The sequence below is a fragment of the Macaca thibetana genome, chromosome 4 (genome assembly GCF_024542745.1).
Source record: "Macaca thibetana thibetana isolate TM-01 chromosome 4, ASM2454274v1, whole genome shotgun sequence".
Taxonomy (NCBI): Eukaryota; Metazoa; Chordata; class Mammalia; order Primates; family Cercopithecidae; genus Macaca; species Macaca thibetana.
This window is the reverse complement of record NC_065581.1, coordinates 13,859,131-13,884,657: the sequence shown is the minus strand read 5'-3', so window position 1 is coordinate 13,884,657 and position 25,527 is coordinate 13,859,131. Positions and strand designations below refer to the sequence as shown.

Sequence of the window (25,527 nt, the reverse complement as noted above, 5' to 3'; positions counted from 1 at the left end):
CTTTATTGAACCACTTGACAGAAAACCTCAATGAATGAAGAGATGTACCAAGTTCATGGATGGATTAATACAGTATTCTGCAGATTAGTTTCTAAATACATACCATTTCAATCAAAACTCTATGACATTTTTGGTGAGACCTGACAATCTAATTTCCAAGTACACGAGGAAGACAAAAGGGACAAAAATAGCCAAGATAATTGTGAAGAAAAACAAAAGATCATGCTTCATACCAAGCATGAAAACTAGTTCTATATCTTTGGTACTCATGCAGATTATAATTATAAATACATTACAAATATAAATTTAATTATAAATATAATTGTAAATTTTATATAAATTATACATTTTATAAAATATAATTTATATTTTATAAAATAAATATAATTTTATAATTTATAAAATTATATAATATATAATTTATAAAATATAAGTGTATAAAATATATGTGTGTACACATGTATATGGCCATGGTTACATAGCCATATATGTACGTATTAAAAATAAAAACAAAAATAGAATAAGAATGATAAATTCCAAATTCAGGACAGCAGCTACCTTTAGAAAAGGAGATTGGTAAATATGATCAGAGAGAGGTAATAGTGGCCTTCAGCAGTATTTGTAAGGTTATTTCTGAAACTGCTTGATAGGTATATTACATAATTCTTTAACCTTTTCATGTCTAAAAACTTTATTTCTGAAGCTGCTTGACAAGTATATAATTCATTAACCTTTCTATGCCTAAAACTTTTGTTATGAAAAAAAGTACCCTACTTTCCTTGCTTAAATTTCTGTTGGTTCACATTGCATATAAAGTCAGGCTCAACGGCTTGACACAACTGCTGATTCATTGTCCTTTTAGCCTCATCGCTCATCCCACTCAAATTCCTTCCCCTACCTCACTATCTCCCATCACACTAGATTCTATGCTCTAGCTATTCTGAGCCACTCATTATGCCTCAAAATCAGTGCCCTTCATTCCACTATATATCTTAATGATCTGAAAGGTCCTCTCACTGCTTCTCTTGGCAAACCTTCCCTCCTCCAAAATCTAGATCTAACATCTAGCCCCTTGTGAAGTTCCTTTCATACCCTGGTGCACAATTCATGGCTTCCTCCTTGTATTCCCATAGCACAGTCTTAATTGATTGACACATTTACAAGTCATATGGGAATTACCTATTTGCATGTCCATCCCCACAAAGAGATCAATAATTCATTCCTAGACAGAGGCCTGTAAATTGTGGCCCATGAACCAAATTCAGCCCACCATCTGATTTTGTACAGTTCATAAGCTAAAAATGATGTTTACATTTTTAAATCGTTTTTAAAAATAAATAATGTTGTTTGACACATGAAAATTATATGAAATTTAAATTTCAGCATCCTTAAATAATATTTTATTGGGACACAGTTATTCTTATTCATTCATGTATGGTCTTTGGCTGCCTCTGCATTACAATGGCAGAATTGAGCAGCTTCAACATTGACCGTATGGCCCACGGAGCCTAAAATAGTTTCTCTCTGGCCCTTTAGAGAAAATGTGTGCCAACCCCTCTCCTAGAAGGTGAAGACCATCTTATTGGTCTTTGTTACCAGGATCAGGTTCAGTGCCTGATATAGGACTCAGGAAATGTTTGATGAGTGAATATATGAATTAATAAATTCATTACTGGTTTAATGAAAAAAACACCCTGTGCTTTCAGGACACCTCAATTCTCAGGACTATGTGATTCAGAGTGCATCAGCTCTGGTAATTTTAGAGTTCTCAACAGGTTTTGACTTCAATAAGTATACTCTGGATAAAGTCGTATTTGGCACAGTCTGTCAATCCAAAATTGAATTCACAATTTTAATGACTGCAGGGCTACACAAATTCCTGGCAAGATGCTCATAGGACAGGCTATTATTAGCTAATGCCTCATCTCATAATAGCTGACAGCAGCCCTCTAAGACCCAAGTCATCACCTGGAGCAAAGCAGGAAAGGGAAGATGCTGGAGGAGCTATTATAGAACCTTCCATCACTCCCTACATGAATCTTCCTGGGCTATCCAAACAAACACTGAGCCAGAATCCACCTAGACATATGGTAAGAATTTTAATTTTTTCAAACTTATTGATTACTACTTTCTTCCCATACTTTTTAGGAACGCCTTCAGGGAGGGGAAGAAAGCTAGGTTTTGGATCAATGAAACCAGTTCCTACGTACCCTGAGATATTCTGCCATCTACAATGCCAGTACTAGTCAGGCATAACTCTTCTTCTCTTGAAGGTGTTGTCAAATAACGTGAGATTTCAAAAACCACAACCTAAAGACCAACAGAAAAGTACATGTGCAGTGGTAAGCATTCAGATTTTCTTTCGGTGAATAGGCCTATTTGATCAACAAAACCAGCAACCTGTTGGAAAGGAATCTCTAAAGGTAAAATAGGATTGCATATATTTTTGGCAATGTAATGACTCCAAAAAGGAACTAAAGAGACAGAAAACGGGTAATAAAATGGGTCTCAGTGTTGAAACTTCATCTGATACTCTTTGTTCTGTCATTTTTCAGCTACTGAGGATTATACAAATGTCACCCCTCAGACTGGTAATATTATCACATCTTTCTTTTTAAATGGTGCTGCTCCTCAGAGAATAAATTCTTCAATCTTACTTAGTGTGATACTGCCGAAGCAGAGATCAGAATTTGTAATATATGCAGATAAGTAGCCATCATGTCCTGTAATTTGAGGGTCATAGAAAGGCCCTCTGGACACAGATTCTAAGACAGAGTGGCATGGAGTCCATTTATCTGCCATTTTTAGTAATGTAATGCCATACCAGGAGATCCACCTGGTAGAAATGAAGAAGGCAGGAAATGGGTGAAGGAGAAGCTGTTTTGCTCACAACAGAGGCCTCAACCCATTCTTCAGGGAGCTCCAGAGCTGGCACAGACCTTCAGCTTGTCCACATGGAGGTAAGAGAGTGTTATGAAATTTTGTCCCCTCACGAAATTCATATGTTGAAGTCCAGACTTCCAGTACCTCAGAATGTGATTATTTGGAGATGGGGCCTTTAAAGGTGCAGTTAAATTAAAATAAGGCTGTATATGCTTAACCGTTATGAGGGGGGCCTCATCCAATATGACTGGTGTCCTTACACGAAGAGGAAGAGACACGGGGCTGTGCTGCCGGTACCAATTTACTGTATTAGTCCATTTTCATGCTGCTGATAAAGACATACCTTAGACTGGGTAATTTATAAAGAAAAAGAGCTTTAATAAACTCAGTTTCAGCTGGGCATGGTGGCTCACGCCTGTAATCCCAACACTTTGGGAGGCTGAGGCAGGTGGATCACCTGAGGTCAGGAGTTCGAGGCCACCCTGGCCAACATGGTGAAACCCCGTCTCTACTGAAAACACAAAAATTATCTGTGGTGGCTCACGCCTGTGATCCCAGCTACTCGGAAGGCTGAGGCAGGAGAATCGCTTGAACCTGGGAGGTGGAGGTTGCAGTGAGCTGAGATCGCGCCACTGCCCTCCAGCCTGGGAGACAGAGCGAGACTCCATCTAAATATATATGTGTGTATGTATATAAACTCACAGTTTCATGTGACTGGGGAGGCCTCACAATCATGGCGGAAGGTGAAAGGCACGTCTTACCTGGCAGCAGACAAGAGAGAATGAGAATCAAGCAAAAGGGGAACCCCTTATAAAATCAGATATCGTGAGACTTATTCACTACCAGGAGAACATTACAGGGGAACCGCCCCCGTGATTCAATTATCTCCCACCGGGTTTCTCCCACAACACATGGGAATTGTGGGAGCTACAATTCAAAATGAGATTTTGGTCCAGACACAGCCAAACCACATCAACAGTCCACACTGAGTAAAGCCCACAGAAGGACGCAGCAAGAAGACACCATCTACAAGCCAGGGAGAGAGGCCTCAGTAGAAACCAACTCGGCCCACACTTTGATCCTGCATGTCTAGCCTCCACAACTATGAGAGAATGAATTTCTGTTGTTTAAACCTCCCAGTCTGTAGTATTTTGTTATGGCAGTGGTTGCAGACAAGACAGAGGACCAGGTTTCTGTCTATCAAAACAGGTCCTTCCCTCCTGCCTGAAATTCCATCACAAATGCCTTTATATCACCAGCAACTTACTTCCTTCATGTGCCAAAAACAACAACAAAGTATTAAGCATTTTCTGAATGTCAGGCACAATGCTATTCACTAACAGTCAATGATGAACATGCCTTCTTGAAGGATATAGACAAAAAAGTAATTACAGTATCATTTATAAGTGTCATGATGTGAGGATGAATAGTGTCTTTTGGAAGCGCAGATGAGGGGCACTTAATTCAACTTGGGTGATCAGGGAGGGCTTCCTAGGTGAGCAGGAGATGTTCAGCTTGAGTGAGGGAAGGAATCATCCAGCATGTGCAAAGGTCAGGAGGCAAGAGTTGATATTGTATTAAGTAGCAGAAGGCTGGAATGTAGAGTGAGAAAGGACAAAATGATAAGAGAAAAGGTTGAGAGGCTGGGCGCGGTGGCTCAAGCCTGTAATCCCAGCACTTTGGGAGGCTGAGGCGGGCAGATCTCCTGAGCTCAGGAGTTTGAGACCACTCTGGGCAAGATGGTGAAACTCCATCTCTACTAAAATACAAAAAATTAGCCAGGTATGGTGGCATGTGCCTGTAGTCCCAGCTACTTGGGAGGCTGAGGCACAAGAAACGCTTGAGCCCCGGAGGCAGAGGTTGCAGTGAACGGCGATTGCACCACTGCACTCCAGCTTGGGCTGCAGAGTGAGACTCTGTCTCAAAAATAGAAAAAAAGAAGAAGAAGAAGAAGAAGAAGAAGAAGAAGAAGAAGAAGAAGAAGAAGAAGAAGCTGAGAGAATAAAGAGTGACTGGGCCACCAAGAAGTTTTGACTTTACATTAAGAGCTGTGTGTAGCTCTTGAGTCTTAAGCAAAGAGATGAAATAAAATTTGTTTTACAAAGCACTGTCTGACTCCGGAATGGATGAAATGAAAGATGGATTGCAGACTGAGAATGGATTAGAGAGGATGAGTGAGGAGGTAACAGGGCAGTTGCAGTAGATCAGTTGAAGAAGCACGGCCACCTCTCTGAAGAACATGTCCATGAGGATATATTTCCATATCCCTTGCAATTTGAGTCATAACTAAGAGGTAGAAATTAACAGGACTTAGTGGTTGGATGGCCATTCGTGATAAAACAAAGAGTTATCTGAAAAACTGGATGGATGGGGGTGCCATTCCCAGAGAAAAGGGCAATTCAAAGCATCATCATTACCACGTTAGCTGTCATCACCATGTTTAAACCTTGCCTGTCTTTATATGTGTTTACAAATCTGTCATCCCACTGAGCTACAGGCACCTTGAGGACAGGGAAATCATTTCCATTTCTGTTAACTGGGCACAGCATCTCCTACTGCTTGATATGTGCTACTAGAAGAAACATAGACTGTGAGGTCAAGCAGACCTGGGTTCAAATTCCAGTAACATAAGCCACTAACCAAATGACTTTGGGGCAAGTGATTTTCTTTCCTTTCCTTTTTAATTTTATTATTATTATTATTATTTTTGTTAAAGATTGGGTCTCACCCTATCTCTAGTAGCATGATCAAAGCTCACTGCAGCCTTGACCTCCTGGGCTCAAGCAATCCTCCCGCCTCAGCCTCCTGGGACTACAGGTGTGCACCACCACACCTAGCTAAGTTTTTGTAGAGGTATGGTCTTGCTACGTTGCCCAGACTGGTTTTAAACTCCTGGCCTCAAATGATCCTCCCGCCTCAGCCTTCCAAAGTGCTGGGGTTTTAGGCATGAGCCATTGTGCCTGACCTAAGTGATTTACTTTCTCTGAGCCTCAGTTTCCTCAACCATGAAACAGACAGAACAATGTCTACTTTACTAGGTAGCCGTGGGGATTCAGTGAAATCATGAATAAATAAACCTAGCGTATTTATTCATTCATTCACCTTTAAGCACCTATTACGTGCCAGGTACTGTCCTAGGCTTGAGGATTTAGGAAGTGCATTCCAATAGGGGAAGAGGACAATAAACTATAAAGCTATAAACAAGATAACTTCAGACAATGATTATTAAGTACTATAAAGGCAACGAAACAGGTTGAAATAATAGAGAGTGGGAGTGAGAAGAAGTGATACTTCTTTAGACAAGACTATTGGCCAGGCGCAGTGGCTCACACCTGTAATCCTAGCACTTTGGGAGGCCAAGATGGGCAGATCACTTGAGGTCAGGAGTTTGAGACCAGCCTCACCAACATGGTGAAACCCCACTTCTACTAAAAATACAAAAATTAGCCGGGAGTGGTGGCACGCACCTGTAATCCCAGCTACTTGGGAGGCTGAGAATCGCCTGAACCTGGGAGGTGGAGGTTGCAGTGAGCTGAGATAGCACCACAGCCTGGGCGACAGAGCAAGACTTCATCTCAAAAAATAAAAAAAGACTGTCATGGAACAGTTCTCTGATCAGAGCACATTCTAGCTGACACTAACTGCTGAGCAGGAGACAGGAAATTGACATGTGGAGAAAGAGCATCCCAGGTAGCAAAAACAGGAGGTGCAAAGGCGCTGAAGTTTGCACTCACTAATTGCTAGTCCCCTTCTTTCTTTCCCTTATTGAAATGAATAAAATCATTCAAATTGCAACAATTTCAATCTCAAGATTCTGTAGCAATAGGCCCTTAATCCTCAGTTATTTACATGTTGTGGTAGTGGTTCCCAGACTTGCCTGGACCCTACTTTCTGAAGATTCTAATTTGGTATGTGACAGGCTTGGGCTTACACCATTTTAATAAGCTTTCCAGCTGATTCTAAAGTTTGAGAGCCATTGTGTTAGAGAAAGGACTGTGGGTCCCAATTTTAAAATGTACCAGGCCAGGTGTGGTAGCTCACACCTGTAAGTAATGCCAACATTTTGGGAGGCCAAGGCAGGAGGATCACTTGAGCCCAAGAGTTCGAGACAAGCCTGGGCAATAAGCAAGACCCCATTTCTACATATAAAATTTAAAAAATTTTTTATTAAAAAAATGTTTTTTGATTTAAAAAAATAGCTGGGCATTGTGGTATACACTTATAGTCCCAGCTACTCAGGAGGCTGAAGTGGGAGGATCGCATGATCCCAGGAGTTTGAGGCTGCAGTGAGCCAAGATTGTGCCACTGCACTCAGCCTAGGCAATAGAGTGAGATTCTGTCTCTGAAATTTTTCAAAATATATTATAAAAATGTCCTTCTTGGAGCTCGAAATTTCATTCTTTGTTGGTTTAACAGCTCAACTGGCTATATTCAGAGTTTCATGCCTTGCTCAATTAGGAAGCAAGTCAGCTTAGCTCCAAGATAGGGGAAGAAATGTGGCCATGTTTTTGGCACCTTTTAATTGGAGATAAATGTTAACATTTTGGAGAAAATCCAAAGAGCAATTAAGAGGAGACAAGAACCAGCAAAATTATAAAACTGGTAAGTATTGTTTCCAAAAGCTGAACATACTCTGCTGCATAAGGATGGGGAAAAAAATGAAGTGTCCAAAGAGAGGTTTATAAATGCCAAAAAAAAAACAAAAAGCCTCTAGAGGAGAAAAGTGTTTGCGTTTACTGAGTATAAGCTTCTTGTTTTAAGCAGCTAAAATGTCAAGTTACAATAGAGGGAAACATCACTATCAGCCATTAAAACATAATTTGTAAGCTGGGCACGGTGGCTCATGCTTGTAATCCCAGCACTTTGGGAGGCCGAGGTGGGTGGATCACTTGAGGCCAGGAGTTTGAGACCAGCCTGGCCAATATGGTGAAACCTCATCTCTACTAAAAATAGAAAAATCAGCCGGGTGTTGTGGCGGGCATCTGTAATCCCAGCTACTTGGGAGGCTGAGGCAAGAGAATCACTTGAACCCGAGAGACAGGGGTTGCCGTGAGCTGGGATCACACCACTGTACTCCAGCCTGGGCAACAGAGCAAGACTCCGTCTCAAAAAAAAAAAAAAAAGAAATAATAATAATTATGAAACAGAAGCATAAATACTGCATTAAGGAAACTACTCATGTATTATTTTGTGGAATAGTGTGTTCTTGAAAAGATATGATTATAATAAACACCAAAATAGAGAGGAAGAAACTAGATGTGAAGGAGTGGAGCACTCCCTAAAGGTCGAAATGGAAGGGATAGGACAGAGGGAGGGTGAGGAAGAGGTGGTCCTAAGGTAGACAAATGCAATGCCACTTCCTATAGCTCAGCCAAGCAAGCAACTGGGTTGGACCAACGAGACTCCAGGTAGCAGCTCCCCGAGAAGTTGATGGCAATACTGAGAGAAAGCTCAAAGGAAGAGGCAATGGCAGCCTGGAGTCACAGGGTGTTAGTGGAAGGAGAAAGCCTCCTAAGCAAGATTGTGTGGCACTAGGCAGCAGAGGCTACAGGGGTAGAGGGAGGCAGGCAGGGGTTATCTCCACAGTGACCTGAGCGTTAAGTCAGGTCCTGCTAGGAAGGAGAGGTGGTCATGAGGGATCCCAAAGAGTTTCACACAGACTCATCCCACACAGTCATACACACATTCACAAATGCATATCACCACGCCCACATGCTCACACACACACAGTTACATACACATACACACCCCACATGCACACACACACACATACACACACTCATGTACACACTAGGCTACAAGGCAGAATTTTAAGGCATTCCTGGCAATTCCACTAGCTGGACTGCTTGGAGCCTTAAAATCATTGTTAATCACCTTTTTCTGTAACTATTTTGAAGATTCAAGCAAGAGGCCAAGGAAATACCTGTTACTGTATAAACGACACTTTGAGGGAAAAAAATAATGACTCAATCAGAAATGCATTATCTCAATTTTAATTCATCTCCAATTGGTTAGGATCTCAAAACTTTTGTCTTTAAAAGTCACTCCTAAAACAAGCCAAACCACCACTTAAACTCAGAAGAGAAAGAATAAATGGCTGTGTTATCTGTACAGGTTCCTTCTGAAGCAGTGATGAAGGAAGAGATAGCCAGGGCCTGAGCTGGCCTAGAAGTCAGACACAGTCTCCTTGGTAAGGACCTAATCCTGTGATAACTGGATAACAGGAAGGATTGTAAAAAACAATTATTTTTTATGGCTGTACATCCTTCTGTGAAGTTAAGACTGTACTTATGACATGAGTAACACCTGAACTTCCAGGAATCTTTATTGAAGGACTCTATGTATTATTCCCTGGGAATCTCTGCCCTCCTGAAGCTTGTGTTCTCCTGGGGGAGAGAGGAAGACAAAAAGAGATAATAATTAAATGGATAAGAAAAATATATAATATGTCAGATGGGGATAAGTTCTATGATTAAAAAAATATGTTCAGAGTGGTTGGGTTGAAACAAGGAGAAAAAGACATAGTTGTTATTTTCTTGGTTTTTTGTTTTTTGTTTGTTTTTTTGGGGTTTTCTGTTTGTTTTCTTTCTTTTGTTTTTGTTTTTGTTTTTTTTTGCAGTTGCAAGATTTAATAGAGTGAAAACTGAGCTCCCATACAATGGGAGGGGACCCAAAGGGAGTTGCCGCTCCCTGCTTGAATGTCTGGGTTTATATCCCGTTCATTGTCCCTCCCCCTGTGCTCTCAGGCGATATATGATTTGACTATTTCTTTACCTCCTGCTTTAGTCTAATTTGTATTTTAGTGAACCCTTTTTACTATCTGATTGGTTGGGTGTGAGCTGAGTTACAAGCCCCATGTTTAAAAGTAGGTGCAGTCACCTTCCCCAGCTAGGCTTAGGAATTCTTAGTCGGCCTAAGAAATCCAGCTAGTCCTGTCTCTCAGTCCCCCCTCTCAACAGAAAAATCCAAGTGCTGTTGGGGAGGTTGACTGATGACTGCTCTTAACTGGTTCCTGCTGAATTGGGGCATAATAGGGGTCGTGCAGTTGAGATTTCCTCGGGAAGGGTGCCTTCGATGTCATCAACATCAGAGCATGGGCTAGCAGGCTGGTCCAGGGGTCCACGGTAGATCTTAGTCATGGACTACATCCGGGGCTCCAGTTGAAGAACCGTTTGTAGTTTTACAGCTTCGATTCTGAAAGAGACAAACTTAACAAAGAGGTTAAAGATAGAGGGATTGAAACGTACGGCCTGAAGTGTTGGGGATTACTTCTTTGGCACATTTCACAGGCCTTGACTATCTGCTTGATAGTTTTGAAAAGGCCTGGTCCCGTAAATAATAATTTGGCCATCTGATGGGTGCTATCAATGCCTAAGTGAAAGGTTCGGGGAAGGGTTTTAAGTAATTTGCATTGGTTAGCTTCAGGCAAAAGTATTTTTCCTTCTTTGGTGGCTAGCCATCCTGAGGGGAGGAAACTATGTCCTCGTGGGGTTCCCCATTCTATTTCTTCTGCTGAGTACTGGGGCTTGGTTTCCTGGAGGGGATTACCCCATACTAGTGTTCCTTCTATAAGCATTTCTAATGGAGGGTCTTGCCTTGCGGCTCTTTTGGCTTCAATATCCGCTTGGTGGTTCCCTTCTATTTCCCTTTCCTTTCCTTTCTGATGGTCCCGGCAACTTAAGACTGCCACCTCTTTAGGTTTCTGTACAGCCAATGATAATCTCCTAATGACTTCCTGATGTTTGATAGGTGTTCCCTCGGAAGTTAGAAATTCCCTTTCTCTCCATATTGCTGCGTGGGCATGGAGGACTAGGTAAGCATACTTAAGAGTCTGTATATATATATTTACCCTTTTTCCCTCTCCTAATTCTAATGTATAACGGCCCCTGCTTTTACTAGGATGTCTCTCCCTAACAAAGGAGTGGGGCTTTCAGGCATAATTAGAAAGGCATGTGAAAAGAGTAAAGTTCCCCAGTCACAACTTAGTGGCTAGGAGAAGTATCTAGTGACTACCTGTTCTACCTCGGATAGTGACAGATCTGGAGGATGGTTGTCCAGGGTGGGAGAGTAAGACTGAGAAGGCCATGCCAGTGTCCAGAAGGCAGTTAACCTCCTGGCCCTCCATGGTCAAGCATACTCGGGGCTCTGTGAGGGTGATGTAATGGGCTGGTGCTTGCCCTGGGCACCTTCAGCCCTGCTGCTGGATCATCTGGTTAGTGACTTCTGACTCAGAGAACCTTCATCCCTGGGGCAGTGGGCCTTCCAGTGATTACCTTGACAAAAGGAGCAAGGGTGAGGGGGTGGCTTATTTCTATTCGGACAATCTTTTTTAAAAGGACCTGTCCTTGTAGACCGCACTGGAAGCAAGCCCCATTAAGCATTCCATTCGCCCAGGCTTTCCCTTTTCCAGAGCCTCCAAAGTCCGCTTGCCTGAGGGCCATGACTAAAGTGGTGGCCTTCTTTTTTTTTTTTTTTTTTTAATCCCGTTTGTCCTGTTCCACCTGCTCCTCCTGATCTCTATTACAAAAAACTGAGGTTGCCAAGTTCAATAGGGTTTCTAAGTTTTGCTCCGGGCCTAAGACGGACTTTTGAAGTTTTTTTCTAATGTCTGCAGCTGACTGAGTGATAAACTTATCCTTTAAGATTAGTCGGCCTTCAATAGAGTCAGGTGACAGGTATAATTCCTCAATGCCTCCCTTCGTCTCTCCAGAAAGGCAGTAGGATTTTCTTCCTTTCCCTGAGTTATAGTGGACATCATTGAGTAATTCCTAGGCTTCTTCCTAGTTTGCCTTAGTCGTTTAGCACGAAAGTTAGCAAATGTCTGTGGCACCAATCTCCGTGTTCTGATTCTGCATCCCAATGAGGGTTTACACTGGGAACTGCCTGCTGGCCTGTGGGGAATTGCTCTCTTTCCTGTTGTCATCCTATCATTGACCTGAGATACCAGAGATCGCCAGACTCTTGGGCTGCAGTTATGGTGGCATTTCTCTCATTTGAGGTTAGTATCTGATTTAGCAGTAACATTATATCTCTCCATGTCAGATCAAAGGATTGTCTTAACCCTTGTAAAACATCAATATAGCCATCAGGGTTATCTGAGAATTTACCTAGGTCTATTTTAATTTGCTTCAAGTCTGACAGGGTAAAAGGTACATACACTCTGACTGCGCCGAATTCTCCAGAATACATCTTAGGGGCATTTTTGCCTTGAGGGGAATGTTTCCCATCTGAAAAAAAGAACATAGGGATGCCAGCACCCCTAATCATTTTCCGATTAACATTAGTCCTAGAGCGTTCTGTATGCTTATTCCTTTCCATGGTGCATAACCACCCATGGACCTCTGGTTATCGGATTAGTTACGCTCACCGATGTAGCAGTCCTGCACCTCTTTTCCCGCCTTTCTTGACCACAAAGAAAGGGGTCCAGGCTGCTGGATTCTAGTGGTCCTTTACCAGCGTGCCCAACATTGCCTTTGTGCTTGGGGTGAGTCCTAGAGCTGGGCTGGGTTCCTGAGTATTTCATAACAACCCAGCTGCCCCATCAAGATGCATTCCCATAAACAACAGTTCTTACGCAAATTGCAAATTCGTTTCAGAGAGTGTGTAGGTAACCTTTTGAGTCAGGATCGAGATAGAGTCTTTTCGATTCTGTAAGTACTTTAAGGCTTGGCTGAGTCCAAACAGCTAGCACTTTTGAGCTGACCAATTATTAGGCAAATTTCCTAACTCTGCTTTTAGAAGAGTTTCCCTGTCAATTACTGAATAACTCTTGTGTTTTTTCCTCAATCACCTGGGAGGAGCCATCCATCGTCCTGTCCTGAAGGGAGTTCCTCCTCTGTCTGGTCGGACCTTTGTGTGGTAATTAAGATTTAAATCCCCTGTTAGGAAATCTGCTGGGTTAAGGGAATTTTCGGTGGTTCACGTTAAGTCATCTTTTTCTAACAGAATATCCCCATACTTTAAGATTTTTGAGTTAGTAAGCTACTTTTTTGCTTTTTTGACTTAGGATAGTTCTGAACTGGTGAGGTGTCCTCACAATGAGGTTTCCTCTAAAGGTTATTTTTCTGCTTTCTTCTGTTAGCAAAGCAGTTGCTGCTACAGAGTGAATGCATTTGGGCCATCCGCAGGTTACTGGGTTAAGGATTTTTGATAGGAAGGCTACAGGTTGTCAGTGGTCTCAGTGTTTTCAGGCTATGCCCTTGTTTACACTGACAACAAGGTAGTATTGGAGTGTTATAGGGTCACAGAGAAGACCTTCAATTACTAATTATAGGTTGTAAATTTACCCTGGCTTTTAAAGGAATAGGGCACACTGTTTTTTTCTTTACTACTTCTCTTATTTTTTTCTTTCTCTCTGCCTCTCTTTCCCACGCCCCCCTCTCTGCCTCTCTTTCCTCCCTCTCTCTCTTTGCCTTGACTTACTCAATTTGCTTTCATCCTGATCTATTAGGTTGCTGTAGACCCAGTTCCAGCTGTTAAAATACTGGGTCATCCGTTCTAAGGCCCTGGCAAGGGTGGTGGGGAATGGGTCCCACATAACTGCCCATGTCAAGAGCTATATGCCTAAATTGGGAGGGACACCAGGAACAAGACTCCCTGGGTTCATAGCCCAGATGCCTAAGGATGCAGCATAGAGCTTCCTTAGATCCCTTTGGAGATACAACTTGCTAGAGCAAATGAAAGTCTGAACCATTAGTACCTAGGAGGCAGGGATCAGAGGAAGTAGATTCAGAGGTAAGGAGAATTTTGAAGTCGTGGTAGGGACCCAGGAGATGTGGGTCAAAAGGAAAGGTAGGGGCGCACGCATGGGCGACTGTTGAGTAGAGACTTCTGGCTGTGCCATGATCTCAAGCAGCTAATGCTGGGAGTTCGGAATGATAGCTTTCTGCCTGTAGTTGACCCTTGGCTTCCCCAGGAAAACTGTGAAAGCAGAAACTGTTTCCAGGCAGACCAACACTCCCAACCCAGAAGGGTTGGGGATTGTTAGAAAGCCCTTTCCCAGGAAGCCTCACACCTGAGTCTTTAGTCCCACGGCCACACTAATGGTTTTTAACCGGCCAACAGGTGCCTGGTATTTTCCTCCAATTCTAAGGAAGGATAGGACAGAATAGCAAGTGAAAGTGGTCTGATATTACTCAACGCTTTGGAGAATTCCCATATGGTTGCCACCAAATGTTATCGGCAGGTCTTTGTTCTTAGAGCTCCCAAGATGTGGTGGGCCACTCCCAAGATGGCAGCAAGCCTTTTGTTCCCTGACCTGGGGTTCTTGGCCTCACGGATTCCAAGGAATGGAACCTTGGGCCATTCGGTGAGTTTTACAGCTCTATTAGAAGCCGTGGGTCACGGAAGAGAACCGTGGAACTGAGTGACTAGTGTTCAGCTCGATTAGGACGAACCCGGGCATTTAGCTGTGCAGGAACAATGGCAAGCCTTTAGCCCAATTGGGAATGGCAATAGGCACCTCGCTGGATCAGGAGAGCAACAGACACCCTGCCGGATCCGGAGGGGTGGAAGTCAGCGGCAAGTCTGAGATGGCAGCAAACAGCAGTGGTGGACGGCGAGTGAAAGCTCAGCTCAAGCTGTAACAAACACGGACCAGAAGAGTATGCAGTTGCAAAATTTAATAGAGTGAAAACAAAGCTCCCATACAATGGGAGGGGACCCAAAGGGCGTTGGCCAAGACATAATTTTAAACAACGTTACAGGGATGAAGTCACCTATCTTGAAAAAACAGGTCTCTTGGGTATACAATGCTAGGTTGACAATTCTTTCCCTTCAGCACTTAAAATATATTGTCATCCTTGACTTCTTAATACTTGAGAAAGGCCGGGCGCGGTGGCTCAAGCCTGTAATCCCAGCACTTTGGGAGGCCGAGACGGGCGGATCATGAGGTCAGGAGATCGAGACCATCCTGGCTAACACGGTGAAACCCCGTCTCTACTAAAAAATACAAAAAACTAGCCGGGCGAGGTGGCGGGCGCCTGTAGTCCCAGCTACTCGGGAGGCTGAGGCAGGAGAATGGTCTAAACCCGGGAGGCGGAGCTTGCAGTGAGCTGAGATCCGGCCACTGCACCCCAGCCTGGGCGACAGAGCAAGACTCTGTCTCAAAAAAAAAAAAAAAAAAAAAAAAATACTTGAGAAAAAGAGCATCCCTCCATGCCTCTTGATGAACCACCAAGGAGATCCACAGCAGTTGTGATGGGGCCCCAGCATGAGAAGACCCTGTACTCAAGTTTCCTAGGAAACTAGAAAACTGACTTCTTGTGTTGTCAGGAGCAATGGCACACACATGGCACTTGGGAGAACAAGCATCTGGGCAAGAAGCATGAAACCTTTAGCCTGATTCCAGAATTCTGGCTTTAATAGTGAAGGAAGTTACCTGAAATATACATATTTTTTCTTTTGTTATAGAGATTTTTTCTTTCAATCTTTCTCTGTCCTTAACTTTTAGGTGTGTCTCTAAAAATAGCATATCATTGTATTTTTTAAATACAGTTTGAGCACTGTTTAACTGAAGAAGTTCATTTACCTTTACTGTGATTTCTGATATAGTTAAATTACTTCCAACATCTTATATGAGTAGGGTAAACAAAAAGTACCAAATAAGATTTAAATTAATACATTTATTATACATTTATATACACACGTGTGTGTGTGTTTATGTGTATATTTTCTTCTTTTTTTTAATTCCTGGGGATTAATCAAGGTTCTTTACCAATTTATTTTTCCCCTTGGACTGATTTGAAAACAAACATTCTGCAGTCACATGCTTTACAATATTTCAGTCAATGACAGACTGCATATAAGACAATGATCCCATAAGATTATAATAGAGGTGAAAAATTCCCATTGCCTAGTAACATTGTAGCCAACGTCAGAGCACATTTTTAAATATAAATTTAATGTAGCCTAAGTATACAACATTTATAAAGCCTTTGGTAGTGTACAGTAATGTCCAAGCCTTCACATTCACTCACCACCCACTCACTGACTCATCCAGAGCAACTTCCACTCTGGCAAGCTCCATTCATGACAAGTGCCTGATATAGTGTGGATGTTTGTCCCCTCCGAATCTCATGATGAAATGTAATCCCCAGTGTTCAAGGTGGGGACTGGTGGGAGTTGTTTGGGTCATGGGGTCAGATCCTTCATGAATGACTTGGTGCTGCTCTCATGATAATGAGTGAGTTCTCACTCTGAGTTCATGCAAGATCTGGTGGTTTAAAAGAGTGTGGCGCCTCCCTGCTGTCTCTCTCTCTCGCTCCCTGTCTCACCATGCAATATGCCAGCTTCCCATTGGCCTTCCACCATGATTTCTGAAGCTCTCACCAGAAACTGAGCAAATGCCAGTGCCATGCTTCCTGGATAGCCTGAGGAACTGTGAGCCAATTAAACCTCTTTTCTTTATAAATTAACCAGCCTCAGGTGTTCCTTTATAGCAATGCAAACAGACTAACACATGCTCTATTAGAGGTGTACCATTTTCTATCTTTTATACTATATTTTACTGTACCTTTTCTATGTTTAGATATGTTTAGATATCTTGGCTTTTTTTTTTTTTTTCTTTTTTGTTTAATACAAAGCCTCGCTCTGTCCCCCAGGCTGGAGTGCAGTGGCACGATCTGCAACCTCAGCTTCCCCGGTTCAAGCATTTCTCCTGCCTTGGCCTCCTGAATAGCTGGGATAGCAGGTGCCCACTACCACACCTGGCTAATTTTTGTATTTTTAGTAGAGACAGGGTTTCACCATGTTAGCCAGGCTTGTCTTGAACTCCTGAACTCAGGCGATCCGCCTGCCTCGGCCTCCCAAACTAGATATCTTGGCTCTTTCTTCTGAAGTTGTTGTCCATCTTCTTGAGGTATATCTTTTAGAAATTCCTTAGTGACAATCTGTGGGTGATAAACTCTCAGCTTTTATTTATCAGAAAAATCTGTATTTCAGTCTTCTCATTGAAAAAGTTTTACTGGGTGTACAATTCTACATTGATGCTATTTTCCTTCAGCACTTTAAAAATATTGTTTCCTTCTTTGCTGGTTTCTATTTTTGCTCTTGATACCTCTACTGACAGTATAATTTTGTTCTTATTGGGTAACACATTTTTAACATTTTTTCTTTGTCTTTGATGGTTTGCAATTTTATTACCATATGTCTAATTGCAGATTTTCTTTTATTTAACATTGCCAGAAATTTGCCTTTTCAATGAGCCAGCTTTTAACTTTGTTGATACTCACTATTGTTTCTTCATTGTCTGTTTTATTACTTTTCTCTTTATTATTTCCTTTCTTAAATGTTCAGCTTTTCCTTTAAAGGCTAAAAATTTCTCGTGAAATACCTCTTTTGTTGTATACTTAAATTTTGATGTGTAGTATTATTACCATTCTATTTTTAATATTTTTGAATTTATGCTTTCTTCTTTTAATTCACTGGGTATTTAGAATTTTATTTTTTTAATTTCCAAACACACAAAATTGTTATCTTTTCCTGTCGATTTTTACCTTAATTGCACTAGAGTCAAAATAGGTGATCTCTGAGACTTGTTGAGATGAGTTTTATGGCTCATTCATGGTCAATTTTTGTATATGTTCCAGGTGTACTGGTAAAAAATATATTTATCCTCCAAATTTTAGATGCAAGGTTTTATGTTATATTATAGTATTATTGGTTCTAGTAGTATTATTGAAATCACTCATGTCCTTATTGATTTACAATCTTTTGATCTTCAATAATTGAGAAAAGTCTGTGATATAGTTTGGAGATTTGTCGCAGCCCAAATCTTTTTTTTTTTTTTTTTTTTTTTTTTTTTTTTTTTTTGAGCCAGAGTCTCATCCTGTCGCCCAGGATGGAGTGCAGTGCAGTGGCACCATCTCGGCTCACTGCAACCTCTGCCTCCTTGGTTCAAGCAATTCTTCTGCCTCAGCCTCCTGAGTATCTGGGGCTATGGGTGCGTGCCACAACGCCCAGCTAATTTTTATATTTTTAGTAGAGACGGGGTTTCACCATGTTGGCCAGGCTGGTCTCGAACTCCTGACCTCATGATCCACCCACCTCAGCCTCCCAAAGTGCTGGGATTATAGGCGTGAGCCACCGAGCCCGGCCCCCACCCAAATCTTATGTTGATTGTCATCCCCAGTGTTGGAGGCGGGGCCTGGTGGGAGGTATTTGGATCGTGGGGATGGATCCCTCATGAATGGCTTGGGCCATCCCCTTGGTGATCATTGAGCGCTCACACTGAGTTCACTCGGGACCTGGTCGTTTGAAAGTGTGTGGCACCTTCCTCCAGCTCTCCCTCTCTTGCCTCTGCATTTGCCATGTGAGATGCCTACCCCACTTCACCTTCCACCATGACTGTGAACTTCCTGAGGCTCCACAGAAGCTGAGCAGATGCCGCTATGCTTCCTGTAAAGCAAGGGCGTCCAATCTTTGGGCTTTCATAGGCCACATTGGAAGAATTGTCTTGGGCCATGCGTACAATACACTAAGACTAACGATAGCTGATGAGCTTTTAAAAAAATCGCAAAAAAGTCTCATAATGTTTTAAGAAAGTTTATGAATTTGTGTTGGGCCACATTCAAAGCTGTCCTGGGCCACATGAGGCCTGTGGGCCACAGGTTGGACAAGCTTGCCTTACAGCCTGCAGAACTGTGAGCCAATTAAACCTCTTTTCTTTATAAATTACCCAGTCTCCAGTATTTCTTTATAGCAATGCAAGAATGACTTAATACAGTGTGTTAAAAATATTGAACTACGAGAGTGGATTTGTCTATTTATCCTAATGGTTCTGTCCATCTTCCTTGGTATATCACAAAGCTCTGTTACTAAGTACACACAAGTATTCTCTCTTCCTGCTAAATATGATGTTTTATTATTATGAAGTGGCCCTCTTTACTACGTCTAGTAGTGTTCTGCCCTAACATTGGAATTTTCTGCGTTAAACTACAGCACAGCCATGCTCGTGTTAGTCCTAAAATCCAGCCTCTAGACACACCATGGGGGGCACACCCATAAGAAGACTTTCATTTGTATGACGGAGGATTACACAGTAGTTGTCCAATGGTGGTCCCTGAACCAATTCTACTTCAGGATTCTCGGGATTCAGGATTCTCAGCTCAATCAGAACAAATATGTAGCAGTTTTCCTCTTTTTATTGGTAATTTTAATGACTCTGCTGTGTGGAACTCTCCCCCTGGGTGCCCTAGGAGCAGCCCGGGAGGAAAACCGAAAGCTAATCAGTTGGAGATGCAGACCCTTCAGGTAATTTGAGCCCAGCTGAGGGGTTGTCGTTTCACCCAGCTGTGCAAATGGTGCGAATGTGTCCTGTTGAGTCGCTCTGACTTCCATCACTGTCCAGGTGGAGGCCCCTCTGCGAAGCAGCGCGGGCCGCAGGCCGCCCTCTGGTGCCCTCGCCTTCGCCTCACCTGTTCTTCCTCCCTTTCCTGCGGGTCCCAGCCGCTGGTGCCCTCTGGTGGCAACCCGGCTGACCTTGTCATGTGACACGCAGGGGGCGTCGTGAGCCTCCTGGCTTTTGCCTCGCGTCCTCCGGAGGAGTAGGACCCCTCAGGCAGTGCGGCCACCTCCGCCCCCTCCCTCCCTGCGAAAGGGTCGAGCTCCTGCTTCGCTCTGCAGAGCCGCGCCGCGAGTCCGTGGCTGAGACCCTGAGCGAGTTGTCCACAGAAACCAGAGGCCATCTCGCCCCCGCCCTGCCCTCCGAAGTCCCTCTGCCTCCCACCAAGTCCCGACTCATCACCCTACGAGTACCGAGCAGCTAGGCGGAGAGCCCGCAGGACCGTAGGCCAGGCTCTGCCGGGCCTGGGGGATCCTACTGGGACTTCGTGGGTTGGCAATTAAGCCGCTGCATGCGGTGGGAGGGACGAGTGGAAATTCCCAGGTTCACAGGGAAGGCAGAGTGGCCACTTCATTAATTCTGTTCTGCAAAAGAAAACTCACCTGCTCTCTCTCCAGTTAACTTGCTTCCTCTCTTCTCCCCTCCCCGCCCTCTAATCTCTCTGTCTCTCTCTCTCTGACACACACACACACACACACACACACACACACACACACACACACACACACACGGAAAAGAGGGAAAACCAGTTTTGCTTTTTTTTCTCAACTGTCTCACCTGCACAAGGCCACTATATTGGTTTGCTAGGGTCACCAGAACGAAGTCAACACACTGAGGGACTTAAACAACAAAAATTGATTCTCTCACAGCTCTGGAGACTGGAAGTCCAAGATCAAAGTGTTGGCAGGGTTGGTTTCTTCCAAGACCTCCTTCTCTGGCTTGTAGATGGCCACTTTCTTGCTATGTCCTCATATGGTCTTTTCTCTGTGCCCCAGGACCCCTGGTGTCTCCATTCGACATCTCATATTGGATTAAGGCCCACCCTAATGATCTCATTTTACCTCAGTCACCTCTGTAAAGACCTTATCTCCAAATATGGTGACATTCTGAGATACAGGGGTTGGGGCTTCAACATATAAACTGGGGGGGGAGGGGAACATAATTCAGCCCATAACAGTCACCCTATTGCCTAACCACTGGTGATGGGGAAGGAGAGGTGTAGGATCAGGAGAAGAGGAAGTTTAATGTCTTAGGTTGTTGCCGGCGTAAACACATCACATTCCTCTGTTACCCATATTTAAGCCCCCTCCTTCATAAATACTGGTGTGATGCTCCCACTTAACTGCCTCAGCTGGATGACAATAAACTTGTTCCTAATTGTTGAGCACTTGAAAAACAAAATGTGGGGGTCATGGGGAAATGAACCTTTCCCATACAGTAGAAATTGCTTCTGTGTGTGCAAAGAGAGTGAGTCACAAGTACAGACAGGAGGTTAAAAAGTCCCTGGAATCACCCTCACCAGAAGCGAAGAAAAAAAAAATGAAGGTCAAAGCCAATGCTCCTGGAGCTGGCTGAAACCCCAAGACCACACCTTGAATATGCTGTCACATTGGAAATTTTTCTTTCACTGCCGTGAGGCTCCATGAGAAACATTAATGAGAATTATAGATGCGTTTGTTCCAAGGAAGCATTTCACCGAAGTATAACTCATAGCAAGTTTAACTGCTCACCACCCCACTCCCCAGACACCCTCCAGAGTATCTAGATCTTCACTACTTTTGACTTCTTGCAAAACTACTGGAGCAAAACCAAGGTAGACAGCTTTTCTTCATGCCTATCACAGCACCATAACTGAAGAGGTTTTGTTTTCCCATTTATCCTGAGCGAATCTATTAAAACACAATAAATGACTGTGGTGAGCCTATTTCGTGTGATCCCAATGAACTTCTGCACAGCAATGCATTTTCTAGCTCAGGGTATCTTGTGTCTTGTTTCTGTAACCACTGCCAAGAGCTACTGGCTTCCTTTACCCAGAGGCTCTCCAGGACAACTGATTCCAAGCAACTGGAATCCTCACATCCTGTACCAGTTGAAGGAGAAAGAGTGTTTCACATCCATTAGAATGACTACTGTTGAAAAACCAGAAAATAATAAGTATGAGGAAACATGGAGAAATTTAGACTCTCATGCTGTGTGCATGGGAATGTAAAGCGGAGTAGCTGCTATGGAAAACAGAAGGACAGTTTCTCAAAATATTAAGAGTAGAATTATCATATGATCTGGCAATTCCATGACTGGGTATACATCCAAAAGAACTGAAGGCTGGGTCTCAAAGAGATTATTTGTATACCCATTTTCATAGCTATATTATTCACAACAGCTAAAAGGTAGAAGCCAACCCCAGTGCCCATCAATAAATGAATGGATAAACAAAATTTGATGTGTGTTTGTTTGTGTGTGTGTGTGTGTGTGTGTGTGTGTATATATATATATATAATGGAATATTATTCAGCTTTAAGAAGGAAGGAAATTCTGATACATGCCACAATACAAATGAACTTCAAGGACATTATGCTAGATGAAATAAGCCTGTCACACAAAGACAAATACTGTATAATTCCACTCATATGAGGTACTTACAGTAGTCAAAGTCATAAAGACAGAAAGTGGAATGGTTGTTGCCTGGGGTATGGGGACGGGGAGTTACTATTTAATGGGTACAGAGTTTCAGTTTGTCGAGATGCAAAAATCTCTGTGGATGGATGGTGGTAATGTCTGCACAACCACCAGTATAAATGTACTTAACAGCTCTGTACTTAAAAATGGCTAATGTGGTAAATTTATTGGGGAAAAACAATAAATGAAGACATAAATATTTAAAATAACTTTCTTATAGAAGAGAGAAGGAATGAAGGAAAAGATGAGAATCAGGGAGGGGATGGGGCCAGGAGAGGTGGCAGTATCTATTAGGAATGTTATCTGGTAATTTTTAAAAGTTGAAAGTCACATGGATTTTTTTTTTAGCCTGCAATGAATTATCATTGTCAAAATGATTCTGTCAAAATATTGATCAACCTTTTCATAATTATGGAAAGAATGATATGTCACCCAAATATGCATCTCCAAGTATCTTTGTCTTTTCAATACAAATATTTGCATAAAGCAGTTACACAGGATTAATGAGTCTAGAGATCTAATGTACAACATGAGGACTATAGTTAATATTGTATTACAGATGGGTAATTTGCCAAAAGAGTAGATTTGAGATACTCTTAGCATACACACACACACACACACACACAAGCGTGCATGTACGTGAAAGGTAACTCTATGAGATAGATGATGGATATATTAATTTGCTTGACTAATTATTTCACTAGGTATATGTATATCAAGGTAGGTATATAAACCATCATGTTGTACACCTTAAATATATACAATTAAAACTTAGCATAAATATTAACTTATCCAAAATCATTTACATTTTAGTTCTTTTAGATCCAGCTGGATGGAATGTGCTTACGCTGCTGATCAGAACAGGCATTTTGACATGGGGGTTGAAGGCATGACATTTTCCTCGGCCATTTGTCAATCCTATCAAAATGCTGCATCAAAATAAAGAAACACCATTTTTTATTGCCTAGTAATATTTCAAACAAACATCCCTGACACTGCATGCCCCTCACCCTCAGCCTTACGCTGTCTGTGCCTTTCCCCTGCCCTCACCCCCACATCAAAATAACAATATACCATTGTAAAAACAGTTTCATTTTTAAAATTAAACACTTTTCACCAGAGACGTATGGATATCCCTAATCTTCAACCCAGTGCCCCCCACATCCCATTCCTCACACTCACTCCCACCACAATGAAGGCAAGAGGCCCAAGGAAAAGTTGGGTGTCCCAAACAGGGTGAGACAGCAGGTGGCCACATTAAGGGGAAATTGTAGCAGCCTGTTTTGCTGCCCTGTGTCCCATCCTCTTGACTCACCTCTGATTTTGGTCACAGCTGCAGTAAACAGTTCCTGCTAGTTCAGATACGCCTATGGAGCCCACCCCACACCCTCACCTTAGTCTCCACATCTTGCCTCAAATCATTCACTGAACTCCCAGGAGCCCACCAGGCCCTTACAAAACACAGCCTGGACGTACAAGACAATTAACACTCCTAGGGCAACCCCAACCAATGGATGGACAGAACTGGTGGTGGATGATGAATGCCCCAGGGTTTCATCCAACAGAGAGACAATTCTGAGAGGCTACCTACTCAGAGACCCACACTACTCAGAGATCCAGGTGGACTTGTACTTCTATCACCTGGATAACTCACCTGTATATCAGTTTTCCCTATTTCCTAATCTACCTCTCTCCACTCCCTTATTTCCTGGGGTCACCCCTCCTCCAAGCCTTTGATTCAGGCTCAACTTTCAGGAGAACTCAAACTATCTTGGTAACTTTTTTCAAAACATACACATTTAGTGTCAGTTGTTTGATTAACGGTGTTAGCTCTGAAGGCTAAGTCAAAACTAATCTACATCAAAATGACCAGGCTAGGCTGGGTGCGCTGGTTTACGCCTGTAATCCCAGCACTTTGGGAGGCCGAGGCGGGCCAGTCACTTGAGACCAGGAGTTTGAGACCAGCCTGGCCAACATGGCAAAACCCCATCTCTGCTAAAAATACAAAAAAGTAGCCAGGTGTGGTGGTGTGCACCTGTAGTCCCAGCTACTCAGGAGTCTGGGAGAATCGCTTGAACCTGGGAGGCGGAGATTGCAGTGAGCCAAGATGGTGCCATTGCACATCAGCCTGGGCAACAGAGCGAGACTCCATCTTAAAAAAAAAATCAGGTTGAAAGGCCAAAAAATTATGGACTCATATGGAAAGGTCTTATTTGTAAGATGTTAGGGGTTTGGTGTGTGTGTGTGTGTGTGTGTGTGTGTGTGTGTGTGTGTGTGTATTAAGCTAGAAAACACTAGTCATTTTCTGCAGTGCAGTATCACTATGACCTTAAGAAAAATCCAATATATTTTTTTTTTTGAGACGGAGTCTTGCTCTGTTGCCCAGGCTGGAGTGCAGTGGCATGATCTTGGCTCACTGCAACCTCTGCCTCCCAGGTTCAAGTGATTCTTCTGCCTCAGCCTCCCGAGTAGTTGGGACTACAGGTGTCTGCCACCACAACCAGTTTTTTTGTATTTTTAGTAGAGATGGGGTTTTACCATGTTGGCCAGGATAGTCTTGATCTCTTGACCTTGTGATCCACCCACCTCAGCCTCCCAAAGTGCTGGGATTACAGGCATGCGCCACCGTGCCTGGCCTCCAATACGATTTTTATGTTGCTCAATGATTCACATCAGCCTACGGACATATAAAGTAAATCCCGCAGTAAGATTGTCTCTCGCACTCTGTGTGTGTGTGCACATGTGTGTGTGTAAAAGAAAGAGAGAGAGAGAGAGAGAGCATGTATAGATACTACTAGTGTAGGTTTAGTATTAGGGCAGGGTTTTTTTAAAAAGACAACTGTAAGTTTTAATACAAGTCATAAAAAGAAGCAAATAATATATTGAAAGAGGACTTAAGCATTATCTCATTCTATTTTATAGGTGAGGAAGCTGAAGCCCAGAGAGGATAAGAAGCATGCTGAAAGCATCACAGAGGAATAATAGTAAAATGGGGACCAAGAAACCATTGATTTTGACTCCAAGTCCAGTGATCTTCCCATTATACCATACAACAAATTATTTCAAATGTAATAAAGAAGCCTGTTATTTAAATGACTGGTGATATTGATGATGATAATAATAATAATAGCATGTATTGAATGCTTACTGTGTGCTCCTAAATGCTTTACCTACACAATTTCATTTAGCTCTCACAACTGTGCTGTAGGTACTCTTACCACTCCCATTTTGCAGATGAGAAACTGAGGCTCAGAAGGATTGTGTAACTTCCCCTGTCATAGGACTGGTAAGCAACAGAACCAGGCCTCAAACTCAGCCAATCTGGCTCTAGAACTTACTTTTAATGCCCACGTTCAAGTGAAAATTCATCACATAATTCTTGCGTTTTATACATGTATATTCTTACCTATATATGAAAGTCAGCATCTTTAAGGCAACAGAAAAAAGTTTTAAAGTATAATTAACTTCTCCACTTTCACAGGGAACTAGAGCATTGATGTTGCCATTCTGGAAAAAGGCCAGAGCTGAACCGCCATGGCAGATGGCGCTTGTCACGGCCAGCTCTGAGATGGTAATGCTGGCCAGCCACACTCTCTGTCTGGGAAAGGGGCTGTGCTCTTTCTTCT

The 25,527-nt window shown here is 42.7% G+C and overlaps 1 long non-coding RNA gene across 3 annotated transcripts; it reads left to right on the top strand.

Moving 5' to 3' along the window:
* The first annotated feature begins 1,983 nt into the window (after positions 1–1,983).
* Positions 1,984–24,978, top strand: LOC126953731 (uncharacterized). Of its 3 annotated transcripts, XR_007725326.1 has the most exons (7): positions 1,984–2,090; positions 2,274–2,342; positions 2,556–2,960; positions 8,998–9,073; positions 10,633–10,696; positions 12,681–12,741; positions 24,824–24,978. It is a non-coding gene; the product is annotated as an uncharacterized LOC126953731 (long non-coding RNA). The 3 variants fall into 3 exon arrangements; XR_007725324.1 differs by lacking the exon at positions 12,681–12,741; XR_007725325.1 differs by lacking the exons at positions 2,274–2,342; positions 12,681–12,741.
* Positions 24,979–25,527: the final 549 nt, after the last annotated feature.